This window comes from Lactuca virosa, chromosome 2 (genome assembly GCF_052849685.1).
Source record: "Lactuca virosa cultivar CGN04683 chromosome 2, Lactuca_virosa_CGN04683_v6, whole genome shotgun sequence".
In the NCBI taxonomy this organism is placed as follows: Eukaryota; Viridiplantae; Streptophyta; class Magnoliopsida; order Asterales; family Asteraceae; genus Lactuca; species Lactuca virosa.
Window position 1 is genome coordinate 81,477,339 of NC_136427.1, and position 10,508 is coordinate 81,487,846.

A 10,508-nucleotide genomic window follows, 5' to 3' on the forward strand; every position below is an offset into this window, starting at 1 on the left:
ACTTGCACAAGTTACACACTCGGCCACATACTTTGCAACATTGAGCTTCATCGTCGGCCACCAGTAGTAGGGTTTCAAATCCCTATATATTTTAGTGTTGCCGGGATGAATCGAGTACATGGTCTTGTGAGCTTCTTCCATCAGAAGATCTCTTACTCCTCCCATCTTAGGTACCCAAATCCTATCTTGGCATACCTTCAATCCTTGGTTGTTTGTACCGAACACCAATGTTTTGCCTAAACATTCTTCCTTTCGGCCATTATTCTCTGAAGCTTCTTCCTGAGCTTTCTTAATGCTTTCCACAATCGTTGAGACAACTTCTATTATCAACGCTCTTGGCCTTTTTATTTCAAGGTTCACTTTTCGACCTAGAGCATCAGCAACAACATTTGCTTTAGCGGGGTGGTAAAGTATCTCATAGTCGTAGTCCTTGAGTAACTCTAGCAAGTGTTGTTGCCTCATATTCAATTCCTTCTGATTAAAGAGATACTGGAGACTCTTATGATCAGCGAAAAGTTTGCACTTCGTGACATAAAGATAGTACTTCCATATCTTTAGGACGAATACTACCGTTGCCAACTCCAAATCATGAGTCGGGTAGTTCTTTTCTTGCTCCTTCAATTGTCTCGATGCATATGCTATCACCTTTTCTCTTTGGGTCAGAACACAACCTAACCCAACTCCAGATGCATCGCTATAAACTGCGAAGTCTTCAACTCCACCAGGTAAAAAAAGAATTGGTGCTTCACACAACTTCTTTAGCTTTTTGAATGCTTCTTCATGTTTCTCACTCCATGTATAAGTAGCTCCTTTATGGGTCAAAGTTGTCAATGGAGCAGCTATCGAAGAAATCCTTGGATAAATCTTCGGTAATATCCGGCTAATCCCAAAAAGCTTCGGATCTCCGTGGGGCTTTTTATTCATTCCCACTTCATTACAGCTTCAATCTTCGCTGGGTCAACCATTATTCCCTCTTGGTTAACCACATGACCCAATAATTGGACTTCTCGAATCCAAAAATCACATTTGGAGAACTTTGCATACCACTTCTCCTTTTTCAATACTTCTAATACTTCCCACAGATGTTTTCCATGCTCCTCCTGGCTTTTTGAGTAAATCAGAATGTCATCTATGAACATTATCACGGATTTATCGAGGAATGGTTTACAAACCCTGTTCATCAAATGCATGAATGTTGTTGGAGCATTGGTTAGTCCAAACGATATAACCAAAACCTCATAGTGTCCATATCTTGTTCTGAATGCAGTTTTCTCAATATCATGCTTTCTTACCTTCAACTGATGACATCCTGACCTAAGATCGATCTTTGAGAAATAGCTCGAACCTTGCAACTGATCGAATAGGTCATCAATCCTTGGCAATGGATACTTGTTCTTCACTGTTGCCTTGTTCAACTCTTTGTAGTCTATGCACATCCTCATGCTTCCATCTTTCTTCTTCACGAATAACACCGGAGCACCCCAGGGTGATGAACTAGGTGTAATGAAACCGTTGTCCAACAACTCCTGAAGTTGCATTATAAGCTCCTTCATCTCTGTCGGTGCTAATCGGTATGGTGTTTTCGCTATTGGTGTCGTTCCTGGTAACAAGTCTATTCGAAACTCCACTTGTCTATCAGGGGGTAATCCAGGAAGATATTCGAGAAAGACCTCCGGATAATCACACACCACTGGTAAACTTTGCATCTCCTTTTTCTCCTTCTTAGCATCGATCACAAATGCCAAGTATGATGTGCATCCTTTGGACAAATATTTTCTGGCTTTCATTAGGGAAATGATTCCAGAATTCACTCGGTGTTTGTCCCCGTACACCATAAATGACACTTTTCCAGGTCGGTTTACCCTTACTATCTTCTTTCTACATAGTATCTCGGCATCGTTGGTGCTAAGCGAATCCGTTCCCAGAACGATGTCGAAACCATTCAGTTCAATGGGTAACAACTCCTCGTGGAATTTGTTTCCGTTCAAGTCGATGACGATGTTTTTAATGCAATCGCTAACAGGTCTGAATTTGCCACTGGCAACTTCTACAACTAGGGCATCATCAAGTTTATCTACAGGCAATGCTAGTCTTCCACCAAATTTATGCGATACAAAGGAGTAGTTTGCTCCCGAATCAAATAGTATATTGGCAGGCAATCCATTTACAAGAAAGGGTACCTGAAGCGACGTCTGCTGCATCCTTTGCGGCTTCCAACGTCATTTGGAAAGCTCCGACTTTTGGCTTTGGCGGAACATTGGGATTTCCCGCCTCCTTCTTCTTTGGGCAGTCCCTCGCGATGTGCCCCTCCTAATTACACCCATAATAGACTTTCTTGCTGAGGGTGCACTCATTGGCATAGTGTCCTGACTTTCAACATTTAAAACAAGTGATCTCCCCATCACATTTCCCATTGTGCTTCTTCTTGCATTTGTCGCACCACTTGGCTTCACCTCCTCCGAACTTCTTTAAACCAGACTTTTAGAACTTGCCCTTCTTGTTAGATTTTGACGATCCATTAAACTTCCTTTTCTCCCCAACCTTAGCTCTCTCCAGACCCTTCTCCCTTATCTGGGTCTCCACATTCTTAGAAGCCCAGATGGCGGCTTTCCGAGTGGTTGCTTGCTTGACTATTGGACCAAAGTCCGCTGGTAATCCGTGGGCAAACTTGTTAACCTTGGAGTGTTCGGTTGGAACTAGTCAAGGAAGAAGCTTCACCTTCTCTGTAAAGCTTGCAGCATATTCTGTGACACTCATTCTTCCATTCTTCAGATTCTGAAACTCATTGTTGATTTCCAGAAGATCCTGCTCAGAGCAGTATTTCATCTTCAGTTGCACTAGGAAATCTTCCCAAGACATCTTGCTCGCTTCACCCTTGGGCATTGAATCAGCTAGTAGCTTTCACCAACTCAGTACTCCATATTTTAACAGTGGAACCGTGAGAGCGGTCTTCTGTCTGTTGCTACACTCGCAACTCTCAAACATTGTCTCCATCTCGGAGATCCAGTCCATAACTTCCACCGTTGTTGGGCTTCCAAAAAGACACGGTGGTTTGGATTCCATGAAATCCATGTATTTGCATCCACGTCCGTCATTTCCTCCATCTTGGTTATTCATTCTAACCACTGACTGTGCAGCTTGACCAACGGTGCTACTGTAGTTCCCTTCTTCAGACTATCCATCATTCAGCTAGGGCAGTTCAACAGGCACCGTAAGTTCCTCTCGATTTTGTTGAAATAAATGCCTTGTTTCCTCCATTTGACAATCCAACATCATCTGGATCATTGCTTGCACTCCGGCCATCATGATTGGCTCAGGTGCAGCTGCTACAACAGGTACTTGCTCGATTACTTGGGGTCGAGGCTGTTGATTCTTGTTTCCATTCGCGTTTCCGAGTCCACTTCGTGTTCTTGCCATTTTTATCTATACACCAAATAAGGTGAATTTAGATCTTTATTTTCAATAGACGTTTAAATCATCCTTATCACTCCGAAACGTTTACATGTTAGTTCTAAAATCGTAGTTGTACGTTTAGAATACTAAACACATAAGGTTTCCAGATCCGGTCGGCAACAGACCATAGATCCGAACAAATAAAAGCATATAAGACATAAAGCATTTAGCACATAAAAGCATATTAGGCATCTTTCCTAAAATAAGCTAGTGCTCGTGTCTAAAATATAGTAGGCACTCACCTCACAATCATCGCTTTGCATTATAAGTTTAAGTCTAGAAATCCTACAAATTCCTAGTTCACTTAAACTAATGCTCTGATACCAAATGTGACATCCCCATTTTCACGGCCAGAAAAGACCGATTTGTTTACGCTTTGTTTGAAAATCAGAGTAACATTTTAAAGAAAAGTGTTGCGGAATTTTTTCCCAAAAGAAAATATGATAAAGATTTATCAAAGCATTTCCGAGGAAATGCATTTCATTATATTAAAACCTCGGGATGTCATGTTCAATACAGTTCAAAAGCATAAACAGATTATTATATAAGCCTTACAACATTTATTTATATCTATTGGCCTATAATCCGTAATCCCTCATCTGAACATCACATCTATGCTCGTGTTCCAATACCTGTAATACAAGAGACTGGATGGGTCAGGCTTGGGAGCCTAGTGAGCACATAGGGTTTTCAACCCACAATAAATAAGTTTATTAATTTCATCAACCAACAATAACCCGATTACCCGTTCCCATTATCCTCACTTTACGTCCCTAAAAAACCTATCATAAGGGACCTAGCCTAAGGATCATCATCGGGATGGACACTTCTGCAAAGGGGGTTCCTCAGCAATAAATGTCCGTAAGGCAACCATGAGCGGGATGGAGTACACCAGTGAACACATCGTTCACAAACACCTACAGGTTGCAAGCCAGCTAGCGTTCCACTAGACTGTCTAGAAGATTCCGTGGTCGTCGTCTATACTCTGCTAGATGACTAGAACATCATCAACATCGAGGTCTCTCATCATTTTATTTCATCACACGCCATCAATACATCTACCCATGTTTTACCCAACATATTTGTAGATATAAAATACATATAAAGTTTAAATCATTTAAAACATGTATAAAATCGTTCATCCAGCATAAATAACAAGTATACAGATAATATGCACACATAACACGTAATTTATATTAAATACTTCATATCTATGTGTAAGATGATAGTAACTATGCACTCACCTGTTAAGGTGGTGATTCTGAATTCAGACAGCGCTCCGCTTTCTTAAAAACAATTTTTGTTGGCAAAACCTAGTATCATTACTACTAGATTTTAGTCTAATGCTCATCGTGACTAATTAATAGTCTTAGCATTATTACTATTACATAAGTGTTAAAACAATTCTACTCAACTACTATGTACAGACAGGGGCCAGACATGAAACACCGAAGGGTAGGACCATTTTGGCAGATAGCACTTTTAAAATTCAACAACCCACGCGACCCTTCAAACCAGATCCCCGTACCGCGAGTAGTTAAAAGATATTATAACGACACTTATATAACTCATAATAATAGCCTAAATATTTATTATAAGTTCCTAATAACATTACTATTACTATATTTAAATAAAAGCTATATTTAAAATAAGGTAGGCGTAGCTCACTTACAATGGGTTTTATTAAAAACCGGGCTCTACTCGGGCAGAGCTTCTCTAGCCGAAAAGCTCTTTTTCTCGGAGCCTTCGGGCGCTCCGGGGCTTCCTTCTAGTGCTAGGAGGTCCCCTAGGCTTTGGGATGGTTTAGGAAGGCTAAAGAGAGAGTAGAGAGAGAAAGAAAGTGGGAATGGTGTGAAAAATCCGGGTGCACCTCACACCCTTTTATAGCCGAAGCTGAGGTCTACGCACGGCGTTCCTGCGAAGGTACGCGGGGCGTACCTCGGTGCGCAGGGCGTTCCCTGCTACACGGCGCGTTCGTACGATACAAATGTCCGAGACCTGTTGGAGCTATGTGGCTGATCTGAGACCGATCAATGGCGAGACTATGAAGCGTTCCTTCCTCGTACGCTGGGCGTTCCTTCTCTACGCGGGGCGTTGCCTCGCACCCAGTCTCGCAATTTCCCATATCGACTTCAAAAATTCATAACTCTCGCATACGAGCTCCATTTTCGACGTTCTTTACATCCACGAGTAGGCGGGACCATACTCTACAACTTTCGTTTAGACTCTGTCGGCTAATTTTGATTCTATTTTTTAAAGTTATATTTTTAACTGGCCGTGACAGGAAAAGTCCGTTAAAAATTCATAACTTCTTCATCCGACGTCCGTTTTCGTCTGTCTATTTACCTTTGTGCTACTATTAATGAGATCTTCGATTCTCGTTTCGGTTGTGTCGGCTAAAAATCGTTCCATCTAATATTCAAACTCCGGGCTGCATACTGCTAAGCCGAAACTTAGAAAAATCACAACTTCCTCATACGAAGTCAGATTTGAGCATTCTTTTTATGCATGCTCGCGGTTTAACGAACACTACGACTTTCGTTTAGATCGCTAAGGCTAAAAGTCACTCTATCGTAAATTCACTATTTACGGCACGCAGTGTTGTGCCGGTTTTGTCGCGAAACTTCGACAGGCCATAACTTCTTCGTTATAACTCATATTTTGGCGTTCTTTATATGTCCCAAATCCTTGTCACGACCACTACAACTTTCTTCATCGATATCGGGTTTATCTAACATTTTATTTTTTACGCTTATTTTTATTATATCTTTATAAACAAGTATTGAAGCATATAAAATCATATAATTCACATAATATTCACATAATTCCTTTTTATTACTTCAAAATGAGTTACAATGGTTGACCCTAACTATTACATCATTGTACTAATGTTTAGCCTAGAAACACGGGCGTTACGACGGCGGGGTAGCCCATAGCAGTCACAAGGTTGATAAGCTATTAGGGGAGTGTTATAAGTCTATGAGATGGCTAGTAGCCTTCACAAGGATAAGTTTAACCATTTCAGGAATGGTTGTGAGACTATGGGAGGGCCATAACATTCATAGGATTGAGGAAGGTCGTATGCCAACTTTGGCCCGGTGTGATGTAAGAGTATCGTAGTGCCATTAGCATTCATGTGGAATGAATCGAACTAGCTATTGTTTGTATTGGTTAGTTATGTTGACCTTCGCTTGGAATAGAAGGATATTAGAGATGTGTGAATGACTAGGCTAGGGTGTCCTTTTGTCAGTTAGACTCTTGGTTAGAGTCTCTTGGTGCAACCCTATGCAAGGTTATCAGCTTCAGCAACGGGTCGAGATTCTGCACTCTAGTTGGTTGGAAAGACAGCACGGAACCAAAGAGATCTTGGATAGATCGAAAATGGGAATATTTGGGTTGCTGGATGTGATTTGTATGTTTGTATGGCACTAATGGTTGGGACTAGTGATGGGAGTTGCCTTCGAATTCTGGTGCGAGGTTCTTAGCATCGACGGACGGTCATGGGTTCTATTTTTGCAAGTTATCAGCAAGATAATTCAGGGACAAAGGGGTTCATTCGGTTTGGGTTATGAGGCAGAGTCCTTATGGATGTGGTATAGAATGGTTCTATCTGTCTTGAAGTCATACACAATATAGAATTTTCATTTTTCTGGGCAGTGCAGATGGATCTTCTTTTCTGGGCTGAGGGAAGAATGTTAAGGTTTGTTTTTCATCAGGATATGTGATTTTTGCTAAAGATTGGGTTTTGATAGCACTGTTGGTAGGCGATTGTTTTTGTGAGATGACTTCTTAATCTTATTTGGAAGTTGTGAAGTTCTGTCAGGATCGACTGGAGTGGTAGAGGAAGTAGTAAGGAGTGATTTCGTGGACAAAATCTAATTTAAACGGGGGAGATTTTTAACAACCTATTTCGAGTCATTTCTAAATTCAGGGTTGTGAACCAACATTCGATCATGTAATGCCTTTGGGCTTTGAGGAAGTAAATTTTAGACCTTATTAAAGGTTAATAATGATGGTTGTGAGATTTAAGCCCTTGATTATCAACCTTCAAATTGCACCAATCAATTTAACTGCACATTTGAACACTGCCTTATTAATATAATGATGATTTTATAGAAGGGAGAAAAAGTCAAAATATTGTTCACTATGAATGGAAGAAGTCAACTAAGTCAACAAAGGGCCAATAGATTTAGTCAATGCATGGGTCAATGAAATAAGAGCTGTCAGATTTGTAACTAACTAGAAAATGGGCTTCTAGCCCTACGGTATCAGGTAGTACCCTCCCTCTTTAAGCCCGTAGTAGACATAGGTGGAGCTAGGTGTTAGTTTAGGAGTAGATTATAATATTTGTATTTGCCGGTTAAAAAAAATGGCTAGGAAATGTTGTAAGAGTCGTCAGTTAGTTGTGAACTGTAGTTAACTAGAAGCAAGTACCATTAGGGACAAAAGTAGTTCTGGTTAACACAGGGGAAAAATGGTCTTTTTATAAAATATTTTGTTTTTGAGTTTTGGTATAAACATGTTTGCTTTCTATAGCATGGTTAAGAGTTGGTAATGCATGAAAGTTCGTTGCTAATTTTAAATGTTTTTTCATTGCTTTTCAGACTAACAATGGGAAAATTTGGTAACAATTGGGAAATATGATGCTGGTCTGCACTGAGGTCTTCTAGTTTTTTACTATATATGATATTATGGCTAATGTGTTTATATCATCGGTGGATCTTTTTGCCTTTTGTACTGTGTTTGGCTGTATTGGGTTAGGTAGGGGTGTTCATAACCGGATATCCGAAAATTCGGATATCCGAAATTTCGTATAGTTGATTTTTGGTATCCGATTCCGTATCCGAAATTTCGGATATCCGAAGTTTCGGATACGGATTCGGATACCAAAATGGATATCCGAAAATTTGAAATTTTGTTCAAATTTGAAAGGTTTTATATTAGAAAGACATATTTTTAAATTAGAAAGGCATATGAAGTAATATATGTATTTACTTAAGGGTATTATGAATATGTTTTAGTTACTAACATTCAAATTATAAGACATATGTGATTAAAATAACAAATAATGTATAAACTAAAATCAAAATTTTCGGATATCGGATATCCGAATTATCCGAAAAATCTAAAAAACACTATCCAATTCCGATTCCGAAAAATCGGATATCCGAAAATTCAGATATCCGATTTTTCGGATAATTGGGATTCGGAATTTCGGATACGGATATTTTTGAACACCCCTAGGGTTAGGAGTGATGTGAATAAGACACAGATTGTAATTTTTGGTCCCACCCAAAAAGATGGCATTCTAATGTAATCCCAATTATATTATTTTGGGATAATAAGTTTACAATGCGAATTGCAGCCAATACCATGTAACATGAAGTTATAACAAAAAAGTTGGTATTGTTTATTTTTTTTTTCAAAAACAAGATTGAGGTGGTTGTCAAATTTGATAGCATTTTATGCAATATTGCCATAAACAAAACAAATAATGAGGTGGTTAAAGCTTTTGTTTAACTTCTGATATACAAACTAAAGGGTCTATAGCCTAGGGGTATCAACAGTTTATGGTAGTGGTATCAACAACTCTTGGTAAGTTGTACCCTAGCTATTTGGTTGAGGTTTAAGTCCTTTTCGGATATTTAGGATTAGATTTATGGGATGTTAGTTGATAAAACAAAATTTTCATGTACAAGTTTAGATTTTAGACATTTAGTTACACATATGGTATTTCTAGTTCTAACCTTGATTCGAGTGTATACATTGTTAGGGTCTAAAGTTAATTATGTTTCTATTTCTAAAAGTTTTTATAAGATTAATTATTTCAACACATATATCAATTGCATCACAACCTCAAGTAAACAAAGAACTAAGTTATCTCAGTTTTAAACAAATTCAAAATTATATGAAGTTTCAACAAAGAGACATTGTAAGACCATCACCGACAATAAAACTGAAAAACTTTGTTCATTTGCAGTCGATGCAAATTACATCAATGCATTAACTATGGTAATTCATGAGGGCTTCGATTCCGACATCAAGTGGAAACGTTTATTCAATTCTCATTTTATGAATTCACTTTTAGAGAGAAAGTAACTTGGTTTAAAGATGTTAGAAAAACATTTAATTAAAATTTTAATCAATAAATTGGTATATAAATAAGAAAACGTTTATAAAATTCTCAAAAATACAATTTCATAAAAATGTCAGATTCACCAAGTGTTTTCCTCTGTGTGTGTGTGTGAGAGAGAGAGAGAGAGAGAGAGAGAGAGAGAAAGAGATAGATAGATAGAGAGAGAGAGAGAGAGAGAATTATTGACTAAATATATTCTCTTCAATGGTAAAAAAAAGCTATTTTGAGGTCAATTCTAAATAATTGAAGAAAAAGTGCATTGTCATCAATGCTCTAGGTCTCCTTTCGAATATCGAGGATTGGATTTTTGGGATGTTAGTTGCTTAAAAACTGTTCATTATACAAGTATATATTTTAGACATTTAGTTCCAGTTATGGTATTTCTAGTTGTAATCCTAATTTGCATCTATACTTTGTTAAGGGGGGTTAAAGTTACTTTTCTATTTCTATATTTACAAGATTATATATTTCAACGCACATGTTAATTTGATCACAACCTTAACTCCTCAAGTAAATAAAGAAAGAAGAGATAGTTCTTTTAAACAAATTCAAAATACATCATTGACATTACATATCTTTTGAAAAATAATTATCACTATCATATCATCAAAAACTATTATAATTTACAATAAATATTTTAATAATTTATAATTACAATAAATAGAAGACACTTCCACATGACAACCTTAAAAGTATCCTTGATTTTCCTTTTTTATTAACAATGATGCACTACCAACATATGAAGACACTCTACCCATTGCCCCCTCAAACACTCTCTCATTTTATCCTATCCCTTCAAACATTCTCTTTCTTTTGTTCCTTTGACTTTCATCCACAGGGCTTACAACAATTAGCAAAATGTGATAAAGACTTTTGATTCTGATTTTCCTATCAAGTGTAAATCAAGAGAGAGAGAGAG